Genomic DNA, 26,101 nt, shown 5'->3' with positions numbered 1-26,101 from the left:
ACACTACCTGTTTAGGAGACACTTCACCTCCCCCCCCTGTTGCCTAGTGAGAGGGTGATTATTACCCCTCCCACTACACATAGTCTGGGCACCTCTCCCACGCTTTTCACCTCCACTGATCCTGATGAAACGCCAGGGATCATTTTGACCACTTAAAGGCGCGAAACATGTCGACCATTTGACCATTTTCTCTAGTTACCGCAGACACATTACGTCTTGGAAAGTAACAATCTATTCACGTTTTTATTGTACCAAGGGTACCTCTTTATTAAAATACCCTCCTAGGTAACCCTTAGGTATTTTTATCCTTGCACACACTTCCCTCACCACAGAACTTGGTACTCTCCCTCCACATACCCGCATGCACCCATCGGCAGCTCTCTAAAAGATCTCCGCTAAAGAGACCCTTCGGGGGACCCGTAGGGCATTGCACCGCCGGCCCGACGAGGAGCACAGCCCGATGATGAAGCATGACATCCCTCGGGGTGTGTGAGGGCAACAAGAGACACCCTTGCTGTCTCCCCCCATCCGAAGTACCTCACCCTTGACCATAGACCCATAGATCTACCTTGTTTCTTTTTTCTTTCTCCTTGTTGTGGTTTGGTCTCGGTTGACTCTCAACCATACCGACCCTGGAACAGTGCCTTCTAGTAATTACCCCATAGTCAGAGTGGAACCACAGCTTTTTGGTGCCCTGGTCCAACAGACACCATTAGCCACAAGGACACAAATGTGGGCTAGGATAGTGCAAAGGGTCAATGCAGTAGGGACCACCCCAAGATCAAAAAAGGAGATCATGAAGCGGTGGCATGATCTGAAGAGGGTGGTCAAGGAGAGGAGGAGCAAGAACTGTGAGCTGGCTCAGAGGACTGGCGGTGGCCCTCCCATTCCGCCAAAACCATCCACACAATGGGAGGAGAAGGTGCTTGCCATTCTGCATCCAGAGAGTCTCACAGGAGTAGCCGGGGGAGTGGAGGCTGGTAAGTACAAACAAATGACTACCGCCACTCTGCTATGTACTGTCTTGCACAACTACAAAGCTACACCACCTAGGACACATACCATTAATCTGCACCACACACTCACAAAAACATGGCTCACAGACCCAACATTCACCCACTCCCATTCACACCAAACAAAGCTAACAACATAACCATGGGGGCATGTGTACAGGCAGACAGCACTACAACAACCTCCAGGCCCCCTGGCCCACACATGAGCAGGATGGACCCCTCCCCATCCCACCCAGGAGCATGAGTCAGCCATTACACAACCCTCATTAAACTTACAGGTAGGTAGCCATCTTCCCTGGGATGGTGTTTGTGACTGGGAGGGCTGCACTACTGCTCCCAACATTCTCTCTGTTCCACAACTCAGCAGGATGGAGCCCTCCCCCACCCCACCCAGGAGCAGTTGGAAGCCATTGCAGTACACCAAACAAACTTACAGGTAGGTAGCCATCTTCACAATGAGGGAGTTGGGGGGCCTGTACCACCACTCCCCCCATGCGCCCTCTCCCACACCGGAGCAGAATGGAGCCCTCCCACACCCCACCCAGGAGCATGTGTCAGCCATTACACAACCCTCATCAAACTTACAGGTATATAGCCATCTTCCCTGGGATGGCATTTGTGTCAGGGAGGTCTGCACTACTACTCCCAACATTCCCTCTGTCCCACACCTCAGCAGGATGGAGCCATCCCCCACCCCACCCCACCCAGAAGCAGTCGGAAGCCATTGCAGTACACCAAACAAACTTACAGGTAGGTAGCCATCTTCACAATGAGGGTGTCGGGGGGTACCTGTATCACCACACCCACCATGCCCCCTCTCCTACACCAGAGCAGGATGAAGTCCTCCCCCACCCCACACAGGAGCATGTGTCAGCTATTACACAACCCTCATCAAACTTACAGGTAGGTAGCCATCTTCCCTGGGATGGTGTTTGTGTCTGGGAGGGCTGCACTATAACTCCCACTATGCCCCCTGTCCCACACCTCAGCAGGATGGAGCCCTCTCCCACCCCACCCAGGAGCATGTGTCAGCCATTACACAACCCTCATCAAACTTACAGGTAGGTAGCCACCTTCCCTGGGATGGTGTTTGTGTCTGGGAGGGCTGCACTACTACTCCCACCATGCCCCCTGTCCCACACCTCATCAGGATGGAGCCCTCCCCCACCCCATCCAGGAGCAGTTGGAAGCCATTGCAGTACACCCAAAAAACTCACAGGTAGGTAGCCAGTACGTGCATCCACCCATTTTTCAGAAATTGAATGGTGCCATATGACAACACCATCCCTCTCATTGCACAAAGAGGCATACCTACCCCATTGCCAAGCTCAGTGTGCACACAGGTAAGCTAAGGAAACTGTCACAACCACCAAAGTGTGACACACCAATCCACAAGTAGAAGAAAGCCTGGGCACATTCATACACAGCAACTAGTTACATGTGCATCACCATGGGGCAAGTGCAACAAGGACCATTAGAAAAATATGAAAGCATGTGTGGTGGCACAAATCAAGATATGCACATGACAGCACAAAGGGACGCAGGAGATGACAATGGCCAGTCCATGGCCAGATATGACGTCTGCTAGGTCAGACAAATAAACTATGAGTCCACAATTAAACACATGTTGTGCCAGGGCCTAGATGGCAACAAGTCCCTGTAAACCTCAATTGTGCATGCTTCGCATGGTATGCCTTGACACCTCGCACCATGGACAAGTAATGCTTGTACCACTGCATCATGTCAGGATGCACAGTACTGCACATAGTCAACAATGTGATGATATGTCAATTGTGCAGTGTACAAAAAGTGAATGACACACAGCTAACACAAAGCTTGCTGGGTGCACTGCAATGACCATTTCACATCTGACCCACAGGTGACCAAGAACTCACTGCAGAGGACAACACCAGCAACCTTCAGAGCCAGTCTCCACCCCCGTTACAAGGACTCTCGGATGTTGACACCCAGGATTCCGTGGACGATGAGCTCGAGGCCGGCCCATCTGGTGTGCCACGGAGCAACAAGTGCCAGGAACCCAGTGTCCCCCCACCACATCTGTGGCAACAACAACTCCACAGCAGTCCCCTGCTGTCACAGCCTGTGCGGCCACTGCCACCACCACCACCACCACCACCAGTGCTGCCTGCAACACTCTCCCTGTTCCAGAGGATGCCCAGCACACACCACCCATGGAGGAGGGCAGGGAGAGGATGCGGGTGCCCACAGTGGTGAGACAACAGGTCTGTGACAGCAGGGCAGGTGGGAGGAGCAGGATCATCCAGGGACACCAGGAGGCTGGGACCCACTCCCTGGAACACATCACCAGAGTCCTGGGAGCCTACGAACAGGCCCAGGGATGAACGGGCCGGTCGGACGATCTGTTGCACGAGCTCATCCTGCTGATGAAGTCCATCGACACCCGCATGGGACAAATCGTGGACCTCTTGGGCCAGCAAGTGGCGGTACTGAGGAACAGGCATGCGCCCCAGACAACACCTCCGCCTCCCTCTGGTGGGCTGCACAATGACAGTTCACCATCCTCCCCTGTGCCCACAGAGAGGGGTGAGTCCTCAGACCCCACTGGCACTGCATCAGGACCCCCCCTGCCAAACGACGAAGGAGCCGTCCTAAGAAGACCCTGGGAGTATCTGGAGGTCAAGCACCTGCCAGACGCCAGTCACGGAGCCAGCCATGATGGCAACCCTCTCCACCACTGCATTGACTCTTTGGACTGTCCTTCCCCACACTGCCTTGTGAATGGCATCTGTCTGTTGGACTGGGTCACCACAGCAATGTGGTGACTACTCGACCATCTCATCTACCACGACTGTCAACTCACTCTGCCACCCCAATGGAAATGGACACCCCCCTCGCAGCTCACCATAGTAAATAAAATATCCTCAAACACCTGTTGTTGTGTCTGCTCCGTCTTTATTACAGGGTGTACAGTCTTCAACATGATCACAATGTACCATGAGCATGGGCTGTATGTAGGCAAGGAGAAGTCGTAGGCACCTAGGGAAACACAACAGAACAATAACAATGGTCACTGGTCTGGTTGTGGCATCACAGACATCACACAAGCCCTAACACCAGGATAACCCAACATGCACATGTCACAATGGCCACCAAGTGTCAACAGACACGTCCCGTTGAAGATCCCAAATGACATGTCATAGAAACATTTCCAACCACCACTGAGTCTACAACTGGCTGATGCTACAATTCTCACATGCCCCTTCACGACAACAGCAATATCATCAGACAATGGGTATGTTGCACATTGACACCCACCGTCAAGTGAAGTAGCGGGTGATGAGTTGTTCACGCAAGTCAACACCTTCCTCCTCTCCACTGTCCTCATCACTGGACATGGCTTGGTTTGCAGGCTGGGACCTTGGGTCCTCACCATCATTCAGGAGCAGGGGAATCTCCTTGCGAATGGCTAGGTTGTGGAGCATGCAGCAAGCCACAACAATCTGACACACCTTCCCGGGCGAGTATGCCTGTGCATCTTCGTCTTGTCTAGGAACCGGAAGCGTGACTTGAGCAGGCCAAAAGTACGCTCCACCACACGACGAATCCTCCCATGGGCCTCATTGTAGCGGACTTCAGCCGGGGACCTGGGATTCCGCAGTGGACTCAGTAACCAGGGACGGTTGGGATATGCAGAGTCACCTAGCTATGACAAACACAAGTAGACATTGCAACGTCGCAGAGGCTCAGAGCAGCAGGTTACACACACAGCACGCCACACGACTAGGCATACTAACCCACAATCCATGCATGCTCTGGAAGAAGATTAGCCATCAGCTGGGGCACTATGCTGTCCCGCAGGATGTAGGAGTCGTGGGCCGAGCCTCAGGATTTGGCACACACCTGCGAGATGGTCATATCTGCCAGGCACACCACCTGCACATTGATGGAGTGGTAATGCTTGCGATTGCGGTCAATGTGCTCACTTGCCTGTGGTGGCACAAGAGTGACATGGGTGCAATCAATGGCCCCAACAACATTGGGGAAGTGTCCAAGGGGATAGAAATTCCCCTTCACAGCTGGCAATTCAGCACCCCTGGGGAAATGTATGTATCTGTCCTTGTACAGCATCGTGGCGGACAGTACATCACGCAGCACCATGCTGAACATCGGTTGTGACATCCCACCAGCGCTGGCCACAGTCTCCTGGAACGATCCCGTGGCAAAAAAATGCAGGGCTGCCATCACTTTATAAGTAGGGGTGAAAGCTGTTGGATATGTCCTGCGTGGCTGCAGGTGGGTCTCCAACAGATCACAAAGGGTTTTCAGGGTGGCTCTGTCCAGGCGGCATTTGCGTATGATCGCAACATCCTCCATGTCCTCCAGCACCATCAAGTGACGAGTCAAATTTGGCCTCCTCCTATTGGAGATGATAGTGGACACATGTCAATGTAATACATCATGAGATGTGCACAGCATATCACGTTCTGGATGACAAAACAACAACAATGACTGACATCTATATTGACTAACAGACCAGCTTACAGGAGGGACACCTTCAGCTACACAAAGGGCACATGTGTCAACTTACACAAGACAAGTACCTCAAACACCACCTTTGGCAATGTGAATGCACATAGGGATATGGCCACAGTACACATGTGCCTGGGAGTCTAGCATTCAGCATATGTGTAACTTATCAAAACCACTGTCTCCTACCTAGCTGCTGTACCGGTCACACCTTGATGCGTCAATACAACCTGGCACACATCCACCACACAATGACCACAGTCGGCGCTGGAATGATGAATGTGTGCATGAGCAGACATGAGAGGCAATGCTAGATAGATCAACATTCATCGAGACGACCATTGCTGTAATTGTCACTGGACCTCAACACATTGACATGTGTACACATTGTACAGTCTAGGACTACACTGTCCTGCCTACACCAACATCAAATCCTTAAGTGACATGTGAGTGGGTACAGGCAAATTTACGTTACACACACACAAACATGGCATGTGTAGCCATCAGTGGAGTAAATTGAACATTGGCATCGTGTGCATAATGATGTGCCATTGAACATGTTGGCACTGTGCACTGTTGATGTTTGTCAGATGCCCATTGCCATTGTATGGCACCCATATCGCGGTAGCTACCGCCTGGCACCGGCGGTGTGTCACCAGCACCCCCATTCACACACGTGCGGTAGTCATAGGCATGGAGACATGTGGAAATGGCGGTTAGCATGCTCTGCCACCAGAATGGCGGTGCCTCGTGTCAATGCATGGCACCCATATAGCGGTAGCTACCGCCTGGCACCGGTGGTCTGTCACCAGCACCCCCATTCACACAAGTGCGGTAGTCATAGGCATGGAGACATGTGGAAATGGCGGTTAGCATGCTCTGCCACCAGAATGGCGGTGCCTCGTGTCAATACATGGCACCCATATAGCGGTAGCTACCACCTGGCACCGGTGGTCTGTCACCAGCACCCCCATTCACACAAGTGCGATAGTCGTAGGCATGGAGACATGTGGAAATGATGGTTGGCATGCTCTGCTGCCAGAATGGCGGTGCCTCGTGTCAATGCATGGCACCCATATCGCGGTAGCTACCGCATGGCACCGGCGGTGTGTCACCAGCACCCCCATTCACACAAGTGCAGTAGTCATAGGCATGGAGACATGTGGAAATGGCGGTTGGCATGCTCCGCCACTAAAATCGCGGTAGCGCACCCCGGGCCCCAGCGTTGTATCACCGCCATGGAGCATGCCCTTACAGCCAATGGGAGCCATGATTGTGGTGACATAATGCAATTTTTAAGGTTGCGGTAGGCGTGCTCTGCCACCGCGGAGGCGGTCTTTGGATGCATGTGAAAGAGGCAGACCTGGACCACCAATTGCTGCAGCTTGGCACCTTTGAAACGACCCCAGGGGGCTATATATGTGGGAGAGAGCCTCACATTGCCACCGCTCACAGAGCCTGCTGCCTGAGACCCTTCACCTGCTGCTTCCTCCAGAGACTGTTGCCTGAGACCCCTCACCTGCTGCTGCCTCCAGGGACTGCTGCCTGAGACCCCTCACCTGCTGCTGCGTCCAGGGACTGCTGCCTGGGAACCCTCACCACCAAAATCCCTTGCTGTTGTCTCACGTCCACAGTGATGGCAAGCACAGAGAAGATCCGCGCCAGTCCCTTCATGAGCGAGGAGCTGGAGGTCCTGGTGGACGAGGTGCTCACACAGTACCCAAGGCTATATGGTGCACCAAATGTCATGGTAAGTCTTCAACAGTGGTGTGGTAGGGCAGGGGGGCCACACATGTAGTGGACTGAGGCAGTATGTGCCTGGGAGTGTGGGGTAGTGTCATGCACTGCCTGACATGCTGTCTCCAGTGGGAGGGTGTGTGTACACAATGCCACAGGTTTCCCTCCCTGCACATGTATGTATGAGTGACCTGTGTTGTGTTGTCAGCCATACAGTGATACAGAAGGTTGTTCATGCTGTAATCAGGACAGTGATTGCTTGGCTGGATGGCTGGGTGTGCCCCTGTAGGCCATCTCAGTGCGAGCCCAGCTGGCCTGCACAGTCCCCGTCTACAGAGACAAGGACAACTCACTCAACTTACAGAGTATGACATCAGTCTTGTCACATATCACTCCTGCTATGGTCCCTCTCAGCACTGTGGTTTGCACACAACTGCCCTTGTGATTGACATATTGGATTTGTGATCTCATGTCCATCCATGTGACCACCATGACACATTCAAATATTCACAAGACAGGGACATTGATGGCTGCGCAATCTTGGACACAGTAAGTCCACCCACAAACACAGGTTGACATGTGATGTATGTGTTGTTCCAGCAAATGATGGACTGGAGATGTGGGCAGGCTATATGGGTGTGTCAGTGCTGGCATCCTGCATGTGTGTGAGATGTGCAGGGACTGTGTTCCCCCTCACACCTGCATGCTTTAACATCAGTTTTTCCCATGCAGGGGTCCCATGTGGGCTGTACTATAGTCTCTGATTGACCAATCGTTGGATATGTGATGATGTTGTATCTCGCTGCCATACTGATAGATGTCGGTACATGGCACTGTGTCCCTGATCATTTCTCCCTCTTGTCTCCCATGCCTGCAGCTCAAGGTACACCAGCGTAAGGTCGTGTGGGGGGCCATTGCCGTGAAGGTGCGAGCCCTGGGGGTCTCAAACCGACGGCGCACCCACTGCCACAAGAGATGGCACGACATCAGCCAGCTGGCAAATAATGTGGCGGAGATGACCCTGGGGCGGCTTCCTCTCACTGGGCGTCTGGCACGGCGCAACATGACACCACTAATGAGGCACATCTTGGCAGTGACACAGCCTGAGCTGGATGCACGTTTGATGGAGCATCAGCAGCAAGCCAGGGGTGAGCATTTGGGGAGACTGACTTTGGATGGGAGTGGCTGCATGTGTACAGAGCCTGTGCCAGCACTGGCCTCTGTGATGTTGGTAGTGTGATGCTGTGGCATGTAAGTGGCTGCTGGCCTTGGTGCCTTTGGCATGTATTTGCCCTACCTGTTCTTCCAAAGTAGATTTGGATGCTGTGCCTTCACATTACTTTCTGAGTTGTGCTCCTCAGGTTTCTTCTGCATTGGTGTAGTCTTGGGAATCCCATGGGAGGGAACGGCAGTGTGCCCAACCTGACTGTGCGTCCATCAATGCGTCCATTGCATGCACCCATATTGGGTAGGGCTAGACATCTTACAGCAATGTGCAGCATTCTCTTGTCCCCAAGGTACGACATGGTGGGTGGTATGGGTTAATGTCTATTGTGGACTGTCATGTTGTAGTCTGGGTCTGTGTTGTCCCCTTCTGTTCCATCCAGTTCTGTCATTGGCAACAAGTACTGTGCCCCATCATGTCCCTAGATGTGCTCAGAACTAGTTGTGTGTCTGTTTAAACAGAGCCACAAGCAGGGTGTTGTGCTGTGTGGTCATCACATGGCTCACTCATGCCTGAGTTTCCAGTTTCCACGCACTGGTTGAGTCTATGTAGTGAGTTGGCACGATGTGATTGCACAGGGTGGTGTGCAACATGTAGATTTGCTCTACTTCTGTCATGCATTGCTTGCATATGTTTGTTCTGTTTTTGCCACTGACCTGACCCTACATCTCTCTCTCCCATGCAGCATCACATGTGGTTACGGAGGGACAGGAGACGGACACCAGTGGGGGTGAAACTAGCATCACAGCTGCCCAGGAGCCCAGTGACACAGATGTCACCAGCGCATCAGAGGGGGACAGGAGTCTGCTGGAGGAGTCACAGCCTGAGACGCAAAGCACCACATCATCTGATGCCAGCGGGGATGAGTCCATGTTGGAGGGCACAGGAAACGGGGACTCTGCATCAACTTCCACCACACAGCGGCCGTTGCCCACCCTCCCAGCCACTTGCTCTGCTGCTGCCTGTGTCCACCTCAGTAAAAGGGGAAGAGTGTCCTTCACCCCTGGTGTAGGAGAGTAGGATCTGCTTCACATGGGTACCCCCACTTTTTGCTGGTGTTTCACTGTTTTTCGACCTTAGTCTGGCTGTGGCCCTGCTAATCAGGACCACAGCCTAGCTGCTTCCTCTCTAAAATGGTTTGCATGCACATTAGGTACATATCTAATTGGATTCTGGAGTGCCTTATAAGCCCCTTGTATATGGTATACTATGTACCTAGGGCATTGGTACCTCAGAGGCCTAACAGGGGCTGAAGCATGTATTATGCCACCCCTGGGAAGCACTCCAAAATGGCACCACAGGTCTGCTACTGCAGCCTGGGTAAGGGTGTGCTTGCACCCCTTAACGTGGTATAGGCTACCTATATCCACATACATATACAGACACATATAAACCTATAAGTCACTCCTATGGCAGGCCTTGACAATCCTAAAGGCAGAGTGCTTGGTTTTGTGTGAGAGGGTGCCCAAGCATGAGCTGAGCCCCTCTGCAGCTTTCGGAAATCCTTCCTTATGGCTGTTCTGTGGTACAGCCATACCATATACTCTTAAGTGCATTATAACCTCGCGGTAAATGCTAACTTTGGATGGCTGCATCAAAACATGTTGTGTTTGGTGTCAAACGCTTTGGAATACTACCCCCCACGCCAATTCTGGCAGTGGGGGCATTCCACCCTTCTAGAGGGAGAGACATGTTCACACTGGTCAAACCCGGTAGGACTTTCCTGAGCCCTGGCATCACAAAATGGATGCCTCTGCCACAGACACGGGTCTGGCCTCCTGCTGCTGACCGAAACTCCGGCAGGGGAGGGCTGGACAATAGGTTTCCTGTCGAAGGGAGGTGTAACCACCTCCCCAGACAGGTAGATGTGTATTGGGGCTGAGCAGGAGCACTCTCTGGTGCTTTGAAGTCCTGCACCAGGGGCACACTTGGTGTCCCTGTGCATAGTCCAGTTCAAGCCGGTTTCAGGGGCTACCTGCCCCTGCTCTGGCATGAAACTGATCAAAGGAAATGGGTGTAACCACCCCTCTTTCCAAGCCCACCCATAGGTGGGGCCTTAGAGTTAGTCCATCCCCTAAACTTACTATAAGTATAGGAATCCAGTCCCTAGGACTTTAGATTACCCTGGACGAAACTCTGCAACATATATCCTGGACCTTCGACTTTCTATCACGACTAGAAGACAGAAGAAATCTCCCTTGGGGTCAAGTAGTGACTTTTCTGCTTGGCAAAGTAGCAACTGACTGGTCTGCATCGCTGAAGCTCCCGCCGGATGCCAAAGTCTTTGCATCACCAGAGGTGGATTTTCAGACTTCCCCAAGGCTACCCTGAGTCCACATCAAAGCTGAGGTCCGTGGCTATCGTGGGTGATGTGGAACCATGATCCCTGGACACCGTGATCTTTTGCAGCAACTGCATCTTCCTGGGCTTCCTTGAAGTTGTGCTTTGGACTCCGGACTCCGAGTAGCCCCAGCCTTGGGCACCTCCTGCACCGAAGATTGCTGGCCTCCACTCCACGAGTGACCCGTGGGCCAGTTTCAAGTGCGACTGCTCGAGGCTCCTTTGCGATCACTAGCCCGTTGGCTAGCAGGTCCCTACGAAGGCAATTTCTCTTCTGCTTGGGCTTTCCTGGTTGCTTTAGACGCGCCCTGACTTACCCTTGCTGGGTGAGTCCCTCAGACCTTGCTGGTCTGCACCACAGTCAGTTCTCTGAATTCCTGTGACTTGCCGTCGCCAAGGCTTGTTGGGTCCAATCTGGTCGCCGACACTGCAGCACTAGACAGACTTTGTGGGACAGCTCGAATCTGGCTTGTGGGCTTCGTCAACGCCTCTTGGACCTTGTGGCTGGAGAGTCAAGACACCCATCAACTCACCTGAAGCACCAGACATCTGTGGGCATTGGTCCATCCTGCCCTTGGTCACTGGCTAGTGACCCAGACTCTGTCCCCTCTGCTTTCAGGTTCTTTCCATCCTAGATCCAGGCTTGGATCTCTTCAGACACTTCTCCTCTTCACAGCAGCAGCAGTTCTTTGCCAGCTTCCCTTGCAATCGACGACGCGATCCGCCACCAAAAGACACCTAAGCACCCGGCTTCCCTGGGTGAGGTATCTCGAGTACTCTGGTGCTCCCATGGGTGCTAGCTCTAGAGCTTCTTAAGTCCAAAAGGGTTTGGTCCTAACTCAATTCTAAGTGTCCCTAATCTTTAAATTTCCAACTGCGACATTGCCCATAGAAGATAACGGGAACCCGCAGTTGTGTTTACACACTGCATACAGTCCCCGTGGGTCCCCTGTGTCACTACCTAGGGTGGTTCCTTGGGGTCCCAGCGATTCTACAGGCTCTAGGCCTTGTGTCTAGTTCAGTCGTGGTTCTTATACTACTTTTTTGGTATATGGTTTGGTACGCCCCTAGGGCCCAAACGTGTATTTGTGCCATTACTGATGATTGCTATCTTGTAACTTAAGTACTTCGAACTCCAGTCTCATAAAGAGACTAGAGGGGTGTGTGTTAACCTAAATACATATATTTTAAATATATACCTGGTGTGGTTGTCATTTGATCATTTAAGAGATTATAGACTGGTAAAACAAGCTGCTTTACACTCCTTCAAGACTTAGCCTGAAGGCTGCTCTCCATAGCTACCACTAGGATAGGTGTAAAAACTTTATTGTTGGTAAATTAAAACCTTGAAATATAAAAGCACGCATCGTGTTCATGAAATTGATACATTTCTTTAAAATTGTTGGAATAACATTTTGATTAAAACTCGACTTGACTTCTTAACTGCTGTTAAAAGTCTCGTGGACCAGGTACGAATCAACAATATGTTGACAGCCGACAAGGCGTTGGTGTGTCCAATGATGGAGTTTCCCTCAGCTCTAATAGGACAGGGTTGGCGGCCCTGATAACTGCCAACTGGCTTAATACTTTAGTTACAAATTTTGTTAGCCCGATATTCAGCTTTGTGTTATCCGGGTTGAAAGCTGCTATTATAGCCTGGCGGCAAGATCGGATTCCAAGTTTTATCCATTCTTCCCGCAATAGTGAGCGTCTAAAAGTGAGCATTGTTGGGCATAAGCAGACTATGTGTTTCAACCCCTCGGTGTGGTAACCACACAGCCTGCATTGGGTGTGGCTGTCTTTCCGGTGCCATTCTGTAAGATTTTTCAAGAAAGGCAATTCACCCAACCTCAGTGCCATGAACTTTCGTTTCAGGTAAAGTGCTGTGGTGCTTGATAGATGACGGGATTCTACTCCTGGGTTAAAGTTAGTAATTACTGTCCAGGCATGTTTCCTTATTGACAGTATTGCCCTGTCTGTGTGAAAGGACCACAACCTGGCACTCTTCTTGATAACTAGCTTTAATGCGGACTGGGGGGGGGGGGTTGTTCCCCAAAACTCCTTAATACCAAGTAATTGTAAGCTGTGCTCCAGGTGGAGCCGAAATTTGGAGGTGGCATGACTTTTCTGAATTTCTTGCCAGAGTCTGGTCTCCAGTGAGTCTTCCCGGGCTTGACGCAGTCTGTTACAAAAGTTTATAAATGCCTCAGCCTCAACGCCGTGATGGCCAAATTCTGATAGCTTTCAATAAAGGTTGTCTTTAACCTATCACCATAAGGGGTTGTTTGGACTGATACAAGGTGCCCACTAGAACTAGTGGTCAGCATATATCAGGCCACCTTCTCACACCTGGCACCGCTGCCCCTGTCCCCCCTGCTGCCATCAGTGCTGAGTCTGTGGACCTTTTGCACCAGCTGTGTGTAGGCCAGACAGCTCTCATCAATGCCTTCATTGACCACGACAAGAAATTGGCCCAGGTGGTTGCTTTCATGGAGGGTATACATTCTGACGTGGGTGGGCTGCACCGGACAGTCCAAGCTTTGTCATCAACAGTGACGTCTGCCCTGCAACAGGCACATTCTCACAGTCCAGCTCCAGTCCCTTTGTCCACCTCCGGGCAGTGGCCACGTCTGACGATAGTGACCATGGTCCACATACATCAAAGTCACGATACAGTACACGGAGCACCCAGCAGCAGCAACCCAAGCTGTCCCGTGCGCAGACTAACCCTGGGCGTAGTTCGCGTAGCCGCGCTTCGCGAAGCTTCGCGAAGATGTTCTTGCACTACGCGACCTTCGCGTAGCTTCGTGAACTTGCGTAGTTGCTTGGTGCGCCCGTTCGCGATGGCTTTTTCTTGTTCGGGAGCGCGGTGAGCGTGTTCGGGGAGCTGTTTGCATGCTCGGGGGATATATCTCGCGAACTTACCCATGCGGTTATTTCCTGTTCCGGGTCGCGGATAGCGTGTTCGCGATGTGCATTGACGTGTTCGGGAGCGCATTTTACTTGTTCGCGATGAATAGTACATGTTCGCGAGAAATATCGCGCGAACTTACCCACGCGGTCGCGAATGGGCGCGGCCATCTTGTTTTTCACTCTATGCTATGGTTCTGGGCCTACTTTTGTATCCTCCCTTTATCTTTGCAATCCTTTGTCTTTAAAGCATTTTTTCTGACTTTTTTTTAGTTATTATCTATCTCTCTCTCTGCCTAAGTTTATATTTTGAATTTTATTTCTACTTTTACTGTGTTTTTGTTACTTTTATAAAGTTCTTTCTATCTTCTTCCCCCTAACTTTTTTTCCCCTTCTAACTTTTCTTTTCCGCCTCCCACCCACCCCAGAACCATGGCCAAGGGCACACCGAGTGCCAAGGGCAAGGGACCTGCAGGAGCAGAGAAGGTCCGCCTGCCTTGCGGCAGAATGCGTCCTGCAGGGGTGCAGGCCCGGCAACTGTTTGGGGAGGAGGAGGTGGCGGCCCTTGTTTTCTTCATCCAGCGCCTCCTCCCCTTGACCTTGGCAGAAGGCGGTCGGCCAGGCTCCGGGTACGCTACCCAGGAGCGGCACCGTCGGTGGGCGAAGATGCGCCGGGCCGGGTTCCGGTGCTCTGGGATCCGGCGCACCCACAACCAGCTAGCCCACCGGTGGTCCGACATCCTGGACCGGGAGCAGGACCTGTTGGACCTGCTAGGTGTCGAGGTCGTCGGGCTTGGTGAGTAACTGATTGTGTATATTAAATTTGATGAACAACAAGATTACTGCTGCGTGCCAAGCGTTGCTGGTAAATTACGTTCCAAAAAGCAAAATGTTCTTTGATTTAAGGACCCAGGTGCACGGTGGTACTCTTACTTGTTTGCAACTTAGTTTGCGCTAGCTTGTCCTGATGCTGATTATGTAAGAGTTTATTTTACAGAACTGAAGTTAGGTAATGCGATTTGCTAGAGAGACTCTAGTCCTTCCATTGTCCTACTGTGAAATAGTGGTGGATGGATATTGGATACTAGGTTTAGTTTGTTAATAGTAGTTAATAATTGTTTCATGAGGTCTGCGTGACGCCTCCTCTGTCTCTGAGTGCTGCTTACACCTGTCCTCCGTCGAACCTTTTGTACTTTGTTTAGTTAGTGATAGGCTTAGCAGGGTCAGTCAGTAGCAGAACAAGATCAGAATCATGCAACCAACCCACAATTTGTTGTATGTATGTATGCACTAATGTATGCATGTGTCCTCCATCTCATCTATGCATTTGATGGCTGAAAAAAATGGAAATGGAGACTTAGTGAAAAATTGGCCCGTCTGGAATAGGTGGTGTAGGTCAGGTGGTACTTACTAGGCTTTGTTAGTATTTGTTATCAGAATGATTATGGAACACTGGAGTGTTCATGAATAAGTAGACGATCCGTAAATGCAGGAAGCAGCCAGTAGTCGATCCATCTGATTAGATAGGTCAATTTTATTGCAATTGTAGTTTCCTAAAATGTTGTTTGACTTATTTTTCCAAATGATTTATTATTATTTGTTTCACAGCACTCCTTAATGTTTGTCTCTTTCTTTATTATATTTTACATGATCATCAGCACCACCCAGGGGCAAGAAGACGGGGTCGGAGTCGGCAGGGGAACCATAGGACCACTCCTCTACCGAGGCTCCTGCTGCTGGCCCCAGTAAGTCCTCCAGTGGTTATATTGCCATTTATATTTCCCTAAATTTTACTGCATCTTTTTTTCCGAACTATAAATTATGGTTCCACTTTCTAAATCTATTTTTTACAAAAGCTTACTTCTTTGACCTTGACTATCTGTTTCCAAATTCTGTTTATCCCTGCCTCTAACTAAGTTGCTTCTAACTGCCTCTGCTATGACTCTCTGTACTACTACTACTACTATTACTATTATTGCTCTGTGTGTAGCGAAGCTTGCACAGTTGCCCACTCTTTATAGAAGGTTTTCTTTGGAATAATAAAACTCTGATTGACCAATAGCTCTAGCCACTGTGTCCTGTCCTTTGGGTTGTCCTCTTCAAGTCTTCTCAATGTTGAAGCTTTGACAATTACCACAAACAAAATGGCCAACCAGATATTGTACTAGTATTTTTTATCGGATAGTACATGATACTACTATTGTCTAGTGATTCTGCAGAGCCACATACAGAACTATGCACAACAAAATAGGATGTTGCTGATGGGAGGTTGGACCTTACTGATCACACCTCAGTCCGAAGAACCCAGGATCCCCTGACCGACTAGCTATAGTGTCTCACATTAGGGTCCCACTCCCGACCCCCCCCCCCCCACAAAGAAGATACACAATGTTGATGATGACTGAGACAGACAACCCAGAACATAATAACACCATTTTGCTCACTCACTTGTGTAAGTCCACCCCACCACACCATATAACACAGAGTCTATGTGTAAGTTCAAAAGGTTTATTTGAAACAAGTATCAAACTCTGTACATCGTTAATATGAAATGTAATTTACTACAGCCATAGTCAATAAGCCAGCAAAAAGCCTAACATTAAAACAGTAAACATTTACAAGTGCATGACAACAAGAACAAGAGCCAAGATCTTTTGAATTCTGGAAGACCCCTCACCGTAGAACGTAGAAATACTGGTTACATCATCTTGCATCCAATATGCTCTGTAAATCTCTGGTTTGTAGAAGGGAATCTTCCGCCTAATATATATGAGAAAAATGCTGCAAGTTAGCCGTTAGATAGTATACTGGTGAATGCTAGCATTTTGCAGTCATGGCAAAAAGTGTAACATGTATGTGATGGCTAAGCAATATAAACTAAAAAAACTCAATAAGTTGTTTTTTTTCCGACCTCTTCACTTGTACGCAACAGTCAAGTGGCCTCAAAGGCATCTACTGCACATGTCAATAAGCTTGCAGGTATAATTAAATATGCACCAAAAGAGTAGTAGTCGACATGATGAATCTAAAAGGGTTACACATGCTCAGGCTAACTTTCAAAAGAGTAGAGTAGGACTAGATGACCCTAGGAAGTGGAACCATATCACTACTAGTGTCTGTCTACTGACTGTACTTACTGTCTAGTGCTGATGTATGTTGCATTAACTTTTTTTTCAATGTTCCAAGTGAACACTTAAAATAGGGGGAGGTTTCCAGGCATCTAAAAAATGTGTGATGTTTTTTTCTAGGCACACTACCATCCACCAGTGCCGTCGGGGCCAGCGATGCGGCCATTCCGGAGGGGGCAGGCGAACTGGCGGCACCTGCAGGAGAGACAGGGGGGGATCCAGCAGCAGTGGACTGCGGCAGTAAGTTATATTCATTACTTCTTGATATTACAGCTAGATGGAAGTGTGTTCACTATTTCACTGTACTGTGCGACTTATTATTATACAGCTGTTGAAGAAGACACCCTTTACTTAGCATTAGCAGCGTGAGTAGAGTAACCAATGGCCTCTTCTATTTGACTCCAAAATCATCTGTGAATGTTTTATGGAGAAGACAAACTCAGATCAGATGACCTTGATGGATGTGTTGAACAAAGAGGGAAAGAACTAAGGGTGGAAGGACGGGCGAGATAAATAATATGACTGACTGGCAGAGAAGGATATGTTGTTGGAAGCATGCATAGGTGGCTGATAGTAATCAGATCAGATGCATGGGTTGTTGAAGGATGGGTGGAAGGTGAAAGAATGCCTGCCTGGATGGGCGAAACAGTATGGGTGGATAGTGCTAGATAGCAAAAATCAACGTTGTTTGGTTCAAATTCAAAGCCAAGGCAAGCAAGGAAGGAGCAGAAGCATGGGTGGTTGTTGGTGAAACCAACTAAGTATGAGAGATATAAAAAAGAAGGATAAACGTTTACTTTAATGGATGTATGCCTGGATGTACTATCATCAAGAGACAATATAGGTGGAAAGTGTCACTGGAGATTCTTACTTTGAAGAAAATGTAAAAGAAACTATGCGACAGTTGCAAAGCCTAGGGGAATATAGGTAGTATTATCAGAATACAGTACACTTGCAGTAGTTTGCAAGCACGTCATATATATTTATATATATCTATATTATCAAGCGGAAACCCCTTCCTCCCACTCTGGGGACCACTCCCTACCTATTATTATTAATGTATTTTCGAGGAGGGCAGCCAGCCTGCAAAGGGTGGCCTATCTGTTGTTTATGGTTATTGGTTACACAATGAATGAAAGCAAAGTACCCTCTGCAGTAGCGGTTGGTGGTGGGAGTGTTGGCGTGCGGTGACATGGGGAGGGGACGGGTGGGTGGCACTGGCGAGTAAACTGTGTATTACGGCCAAATACAGGTAATCAACATAAAAATAAATAAAATTATTTTCAAGGTGCGCACTGCACCGCCGAATGCGATGCAGTGCGTGCAACAATGTTTTTTTTTTACTGTATTGTTTAATTACCTGTGATTGTCCTTAATCCATAGTTTACTATCCCCACCCTGCACCTTCCCACGTCACCGACTCACCGCCCGGCAGCACTCCCACCACCGACCACTACCGACCTGATGTCGTATCATATTAGCATCTATAATATGAATATAAGCAATGATCATTGGATCCGATAAATAATCAGCCTTTTTGTAGTACCCATGGCAGGGTGTAAGTGAAATTGTGCATGCCATTTGCCCTCATGTAACAGAGTATGACCAGTGCCAACGGCCGTAAGGCGTCATACAAAATATGAGCTTCCCCACCTGCAGACAGTAGTAGTAAATAAAACTAACGTGAGTCTGCATCATGTGGCTCATATCTGTTTCTCTTGGGTGCAAGCTTAGCTGACGGAGCTGGCATGCGGGCTACAACAAGGTTATGTAATTGGGCTAAACTACAGATAAGAACAACACGACTGGTGTACCGGAGTACATAGTACGATTATATTTATAATGTCGGAAACTCACAAATGTTAGAGTCCAAGGAAGTAGGATTAGAGATACTTACCACCAAATCACAAATGTTATGAACTGTGCTTGCTAGTGATACTGTGACACTATGTGTTGAATGATTTTAGTGTTTCTGTTTTGCTAAGAGTATTGGCTACAACATGTTCTTTTTCTTTCTTGATATAGATACTCCTTCCACACCCACTAAACCATCAAGAAAGGAGTTGGCCGCTAGGGCCCGGCGCCGGAAACTGGAGGCCATCTGCGAACATTATCGCCGGCTGGTGGCTCAGGCGGAGGAGGAGGAGGAGGCGGCTGCAGCTGCAGCCTCCTCCAATGCCCCGGGCCCCAGTCAGGCCCTGCCTCCACTTTCACGGCGCCGTGGTCCGGCATCCGCCCGCCGCCGCGCCTCTATTTCCAGCACTGCTGCCCCCCACCCTGCATGTAACTGTAGGGCATTTCGCCGCCAGCTGCTCCGCCGGATGGCCCGCTTAGAGGAGAACATGGAGGAGCGGGTAAAGATCCTGGTGGACAAACACCTTAAGGCCCGCCGACAATAGAGGACCTCGTCGTTTGCCCCTTTTTTAATTCCTTTTGTTGGTGGGTGGGTTTTTGGGCATTGGGGATTCTTTCGGACATTGGGACTCTTCAACTTTCGTTTCTTTTTGGACATTGGTTGGGGTTAGGGAGGGGGGTGGGTTAGGTCAGAGTGGGATAGTTTATTTTTGTTAGGGGATATTAAAAGTTATTCTATTTACTTATACGATGTTAATGTTTTGTGGTGGGTTACAGTTTTCAGAATTCAATCTAAGTTACATGGTTTGTTACTTTGTTTCCGTACTGCTGCATGCCCACAGCCAGTGTTTGATTTAAAAGATCTGCCGATTTTGTAACACACAAACCGATAGATGCAGTACCCCTCAATGAGTTATTTTTAATTGTCATAATAGTACTGTCAGTCTCTCCTCCTAGTCCATACCTCCCGCCAAACTTACCTTACCTGTGATTGATGATGAAGTTCGGCACACTGATGGCTGCATGGTTGGTTTCCCAAATTGACGGAGAAGATGCCATTATTGTGGTGGTAGTAGTAGACACTGGCAATAGCATTTGAAAAAAGAAAGAGAAAGTCACTTGACTGAGAGACTGTGGGAGGAGTAGTAGAACAGAACACAAAGTAAACTACAGCATGGGTGGGTAAGCAGAAGAAGATCCTTGCCCTGCCTTAATTGAAATTCAATTAGTGTTGCTTTTACCACATCTGCCCAGCAAGCGTGTGATCAATTGGTGTACATTTCATGTAGTCATCACATCACACCTCAATATAAATCACACAGCCCGGGGGGAAGAGGGTTAGGGATTGATGAATGGATGGGAAGTGGGGTTTTGGGAAAGGTTTGAGAAAGAAAAACAGACAGTATGCATGGACACAACAAAAGTAAAACACAATCTTGTAAGACGACCATGATCCATTATCAAAGAAATCAAAGTATGAAGTGAGAAAAAGCAAATGCATGCATGCTGAGGAAGATAACTTGATGGTTAATGATAATGAGTTGTACTTACTATAACTACTATTACCCAATGAGACAGTACAGTCAGGGAAGAAATTAAAATTTGCCTTGCCAGTCTGCCGCCCTCAGAGCTCAGACCGAACCCAATTACATGCTGTACCGGGCTTACTTTTATTTTTCAAGCTAGCTAAGGAAATAAAAAAATTGTTGTAGGGATCAATTACCAAACAAACCACAACACAGTCGTAATGATTGTAGAGAAAAAAGCAATCAAATAAATTTAAAGACGAATGATGATACTAAAGTTACTGTATTATCCTGGTCCAAATGTGGAGTTGCATCATTCTCGTCATTCCTCTTGGTCCTCCCTTCCATGGACACTCAGCACATCAATCTTGGGTACCACTGCCTGCCTGATGCGGATTGGTAAGGTAAGTGTGAATCGTTTCTCCCACTATAGCACAGGTTAAAGGCCGACCTGTAAGTGTAGATGGAAAAACAAACGGGGTAATGAAAAATTACTGCATTTAAAACAATGAACTCAATTACAGTGGAGTGCAAGACGAGAAGACAACACTCTGGAGAGAACACTTTCAGACTGAGGCAGCTTGGATAGGCTACATAGTGTCTACTCTACAGCATTAAGGTACAACAACAACGGGACAGGATTCAGGAGCCAGCACAGCCACAGAACAGGAGAACTGTGGCACAGGCGAGGCACCCTACCCCTTACTTACATTTTGACTGAGCCAGAGAAATGTCATATGCACTGCAGCAACCTAGCATTTTGCAAATGAAGTGACTAAATCAATGCGCCACTGTCCCTCATACCACTACACTCTACTCCAGTCCACACCACTACACGGACATCTAGCCTAGGTCTGCTGTGGTTCTTGTTCAAACTGTTTACCTTTTAAGTCAGCCCATGAAACGCAGTTATTTCTTCAATTTTCTCTGATCCAACTGACTGTGTGCAAAGATAGTATGCTCAGCAGCATCATGATGATGACCGTGTGGTACGTATTCTCCAACACCAACTCAGTCTGTAGTGACTGATTAAGTTTATAATATATTCCATATTACAAAATTGCAACAGATATTGGCCGGCACCTGCAGTGGTAGGAGTACAATGTGGTTATTATTAAACAACAAGGAAACATTAACTGTCACCACACCTGAGTCACTTTTACTTTGTCGATAAACTAGTATAGTTCTACTTCATGCACAATTATTCGTAGTCAGCCAGCATCCAATGCAATGCATGCCACCATCATTCACAATAATCACTCATTACCTGTCTTGGTGTTCTCTTTGGCTGTCTGATCTGATGCCTGCCTAGCCTTCTGGCAGTCAGTGATGAGTTTCTTTCGGCTTGGAAACAAAATGGAATATAGCTGGAGTCACGTTTCACTTCTTATGGAGGGACTGTTAGAGGCAACATGTATTGTACTATTCTCCATCTCCATCCAATGTCTGACTTGCTTGAAATGTACTTAGGGAGAGTAAGGAAGATGGAGCAGGACCCTGAGGAGTGGAGTGGACAGTTATGCACAGACGTGCAACTCCAATAGGGAAATAAAAAGAGGAGACTGTTGATGGATTTGTTGTGATTAGATTTTGAACCAGAAAAACAGATACACAGTCACACACAAATAAAGAAGGGAGAACAATTTGAAAGCCTAGTTGTCAGGGAAGAGGAGCTCGTCCTCAAACTCTGGTGGTTCGGACAGAAGTACGTCTAACAACCCACTACTTATGTCATCGAAGTCGCTCTCCTCTTCCTGCTGTGATTCACGTATTTTGTACTCCGGTGGTATAAAGTGTTGATTCATTTTGATCATGGTTAACCTCTCAACGCTTTTGGGCGAGAGACTGGTCCTTTTGACAGTATCAATGGCACCAGCAGCACTGAAAACACGCTCTGAAGAGACACTTGCAACAGGGCAAGCCACATACTTTATCGCCAGCCTACTGAGCACTGGCCATTGGCTTCTTTTCCCATACCAATACACCAATGGGCTTTGCTCCATGAAGACCTCTGTTGTGTCATCTAGATTGGCCTGAACCATCCGCTCAATGTTCAGGGGTGCTCCGATTTCCTGGGCCTCTTTTGCCTTTGCATCAGTCATGGACGTACAATACCCTTTCCGTAGAAACCAATCACCTGCCGTTTTTTTTAATGTGCCTGATGATCCTGTTGGTGCTGTTGATGTTATTGCTGGCAGTGTATGTGTCTGCTGGGAGGCAAACGCACTGCTCTTGGAATCTGAAGTAGAACTTGACTCTGGGTGCCCTGCAGTACTTTTTCTGCCCTAGGGGGGCGGGCCTCTAATTAAGATCCTTTCGTTTTCAAAGTCAGTGGCTTCCTCAGCTATCAAAGTTTTGTACTGGGCATCATTCACTTCTGAAAAAGGAATTACTTCATTACTGCACAGCAATAATTTGTAACGTGGATACAAAATTGAGGCAGTAATGTAATGTGGATGTGACACAATGTTATTTTGAATCCTTGTATTGTCAGATAAGCGAGCGACTAAGGTGTCTGCCAAATAATATGCGTCTACTTTGTCATCCACACCTGCGTACATTTCCTCCTTAAGCTCTTGCTCTAGCATGTACAACAATGGGATAGCTTGGCCCATAGTACAGTCCTCCCTGCTCACTTCACGTGTGAAGACCTCAAAAGGAAGTAGCATCTCTGTCAGGCATTTGACGAGGTCTCATTGGGCCATCTCAACTGTCATGCCTTTCACAGTAGGATCCCCTGACCTTTTCATGACATACGCATTAAGTGGTATGTACTGCTCAAACAGACGCTCAAGCATGTAATACGTTGAGTTCCAACGTGTTGGCACCTCCTGGATGAGTGATTTGACTGGCATTTTATGCTTATGTTGAATGACCCTCAGCTGCTTCCGGGCTTTAAAAGAATGGTTGAAATGTGTGCATATTCTTCTGCAGGTGGTTAGTAAGCTGCTGACTTTGCTTTCACTTTTCAGAAAGTCCTGAACAACAATGTTAATGCAGTGTGCCAAACATGGCACCCTGAAATAGCCACCATCTTTCATGGCCCTAACTACATTACTGCCATTGTCCGTGGCAACAAAACCAATGGTAAGCCCTCTTGGTCGCAGCCACTCAAACACCTTGCTGTTAAACTCATCCAAAATGTTTGCAGCAGTATGAGATTTCTCCATAGCAAACATGCTAAGAATGGTAGGCTGCATGGTATTCCTTCCTGTGGTCAACGTCGCACTTTTTGGGCCAGCAGTACTCCTTGGTGTCTCAGGCTGACTCTTACTCTTGTGCCAATGAGATGTGGCTGAGGATGTGGGCGTTACCACTGCAGTGCTGGGGACAGGGCTACTTTGTGCACCACTACCACAGAGAATGTCTCCCTCTTCTTCCTGTTCCACCGTGAGCTGAGTTTCTACTCATTTATGCCCAACAGTAATGGTTCCAGTTTTGATGAGACGAAGGTGCTCCTCCCACTGGATTGCGTGGTGTTTTTTCAGATGGGTCATTTGGCCTCCGGTACCATAGTTTGTACCAAGCTTACCACGACTAACAGAGGTATGACAAATGGAGCATATAGCAATGTTCTCCTCCTTTCCGCTAACCGTAAAGAAGTCCCACACTGGGGAGCTTAACTTTTGTCTCCTGCTGGAGGTGCCACTCCCACTTCCATTGCCAGATGAACTGGAGGGTGTGTGTTGAATTTGACTCTGTGCAGTACCACTACCTACTTCTGCTGAGGTGGTGCTGCTTGTGCTGGATGTAGGACGCTGCCGGCCCTTTGCTAATGTAAATATGGAAGCTGGAGGTCGTGGTGGTGTTACCTGTGTTGGAGGTATGCGTGCTACATCCCTCGCAGCCATTTTGGATAGTGTAAAAATGTTGGTCCCCATCTCCTCAGGCCCGGGAGTGATGTTTGTGATGACTGGCTCATCATCATCATCCTGCTCTTCTACATCAACATCCATAAGTGTAAAGATTTCTGGAACTTTCCTTTTCCCATGCCTGCTCTTGTAATGTGTTTCCCTCTGTGGCTTCCAAGTGTCATCTAGGTCATCAGAAGGGGGGCTTGGTGAAGAACTTGATGTACTAACCCTCCTTTTCCTTGCTGGGGATTTGGAAGCCAATGGAACTTCTAAAGGAGTGGCTTCCTCTTCTTCCTCTGCATGAGGCTCAATTTCCTGAACTGCCCCTACTTCGGGAGGAACAACAGCTACTATTGCGGGCGGTGGCTACGGCTGTTGACCACTTATCTGCTGTGTTCCCTCCTGCGTTGATTGTGTACTACTTTGAGATAGCGATAAGTTTAGTTCAGGCTCAGCATCACTGCTTTCCACCATAAGGCTGGCTACCTCTTCCGCACTCATCTGCTTGGTCCTGGGTTGGTGGGTTGGGCCCACTGATGTGGAGGTGCTGCCCCCAGCTTGGCTTCCCGACACCGCTGCTGCAGGCGTCATTTTTGGTGTACCAAAAAAGGTTTTGGGAGGCACACCAGACTTAAGTAACACTTCCTTCTTCTTCTGTTCCTTCTTCTCCATGGCAACTTTCTTGGTACCGGAGGCCCTGCTACCTGCTTTTTTTGGGGGCATCTTCAACAGATGTCAAAACAGCACTCAGTTGCACAAGTTGCAGAGATGCCTGGTCAGGTCACTCACACGTCACGTTGTGTACAGCAGCAGGACGTCGGTCTGGCACCACAACGGTGGATGATGATGACACACCTCCTCTGTCTTTTGTGCACCTAAAAGAAAAAAAGCCAGAAGAACATCAGTCAAAAGATCCATAATAAAATATATAACTTATTAGTGTGTGGTCACAATTAATACATTTTATGAAGTCAGTGAACAACAACAGTATAGCCAGCCATTAAGAGACTGACAAGGCCAGGGATCCTGTTGTATTTGTACTGTGTATACTCAGGAAGAAGAATAGCAAAGAACAAAAACATAAATGTAGTCTAGCCTGTTTGCCCTAAATAAAAATTTGTGCATCTTATGGGATGGATGCATCATCAGGGAGAAACAACAACGAACATATACACAAAAACTAAAGGCATTTATTTACAACACCCAAAAAGTGAAATCTACCCCCGTAAAAAAGTAAAGGCCACATTTTACAATTCAATCCAAAGCCATACATGATGTTGAAATTTAACGCACAACACAAAAACAGTTGTTTAAATTCCATGCACCCGTGATGATTGATGAGTAGTACCCCTGGGCCTATTGTACGACTAGGTCACAAGCTTGGAGGCCTATGAAAAAAGCACAATGCCTGCCTCCACAAAATGGCCGCCACACATGCTCAGGCCACCCACCTCAAACAACCAAAAAGTGATTACAAAGGACAGGAACAGGAAGTTGTAGCCTCTGTGGGACTTACTTCCTCTCTCAAAAATATTTTAAAATAAATAAAAGCTTCTCCGTGCTCCAAAACTACAGCTAAATGACAACCTGAGTAGTTTTATTAGCAAAATGCACAAAACCAGCGTTTTCGAGAAGGATTTATGTTGTTCGCGAGATATTGTTTGCCAGATTGCAAATGCTGCGTGTTCGGGATCGCGAACTGTACAAAAAGGCTCTATCGCGTGCGCGAACACGCATATTGAGAGCGCGAAAATGACGAAAACTGTAAGTCCGCGTTGTCGCGCTGTGCAGATTTACCAAAAGTACGCGAGCTGAATCCCTAGGGATACCTACTGGCTAAAAAGCCCTATTTATTTAACACACACCCAAAAAATGCTATTCCACCCCAAAAAACACCGTTTGCAATAAAATCCAAAGCCATCCATGGTGTAAAAAAAAAATCAACAGACAACACAAACTGTAAATTTAAATAACGCACCAAAGATTGGAGGCTGACTACCTCTGG

Source organism: Triturus cristatus, chromosome 5_2 (genome assembly GCF_964204655.1).
Source record: "Triturus cristatus chromosome 5_2, aTriCri1.1, whole genome shotgun sequence".
Classification (NCBI taxonomy): Eukaryota; Metazoa; Chordata; class Amphibia; order Caudata; family Salamandridae; genus Triturus; species Triturus cristatus.
This window is presented reverse-complemented; position numbering follows the sequence as displayed.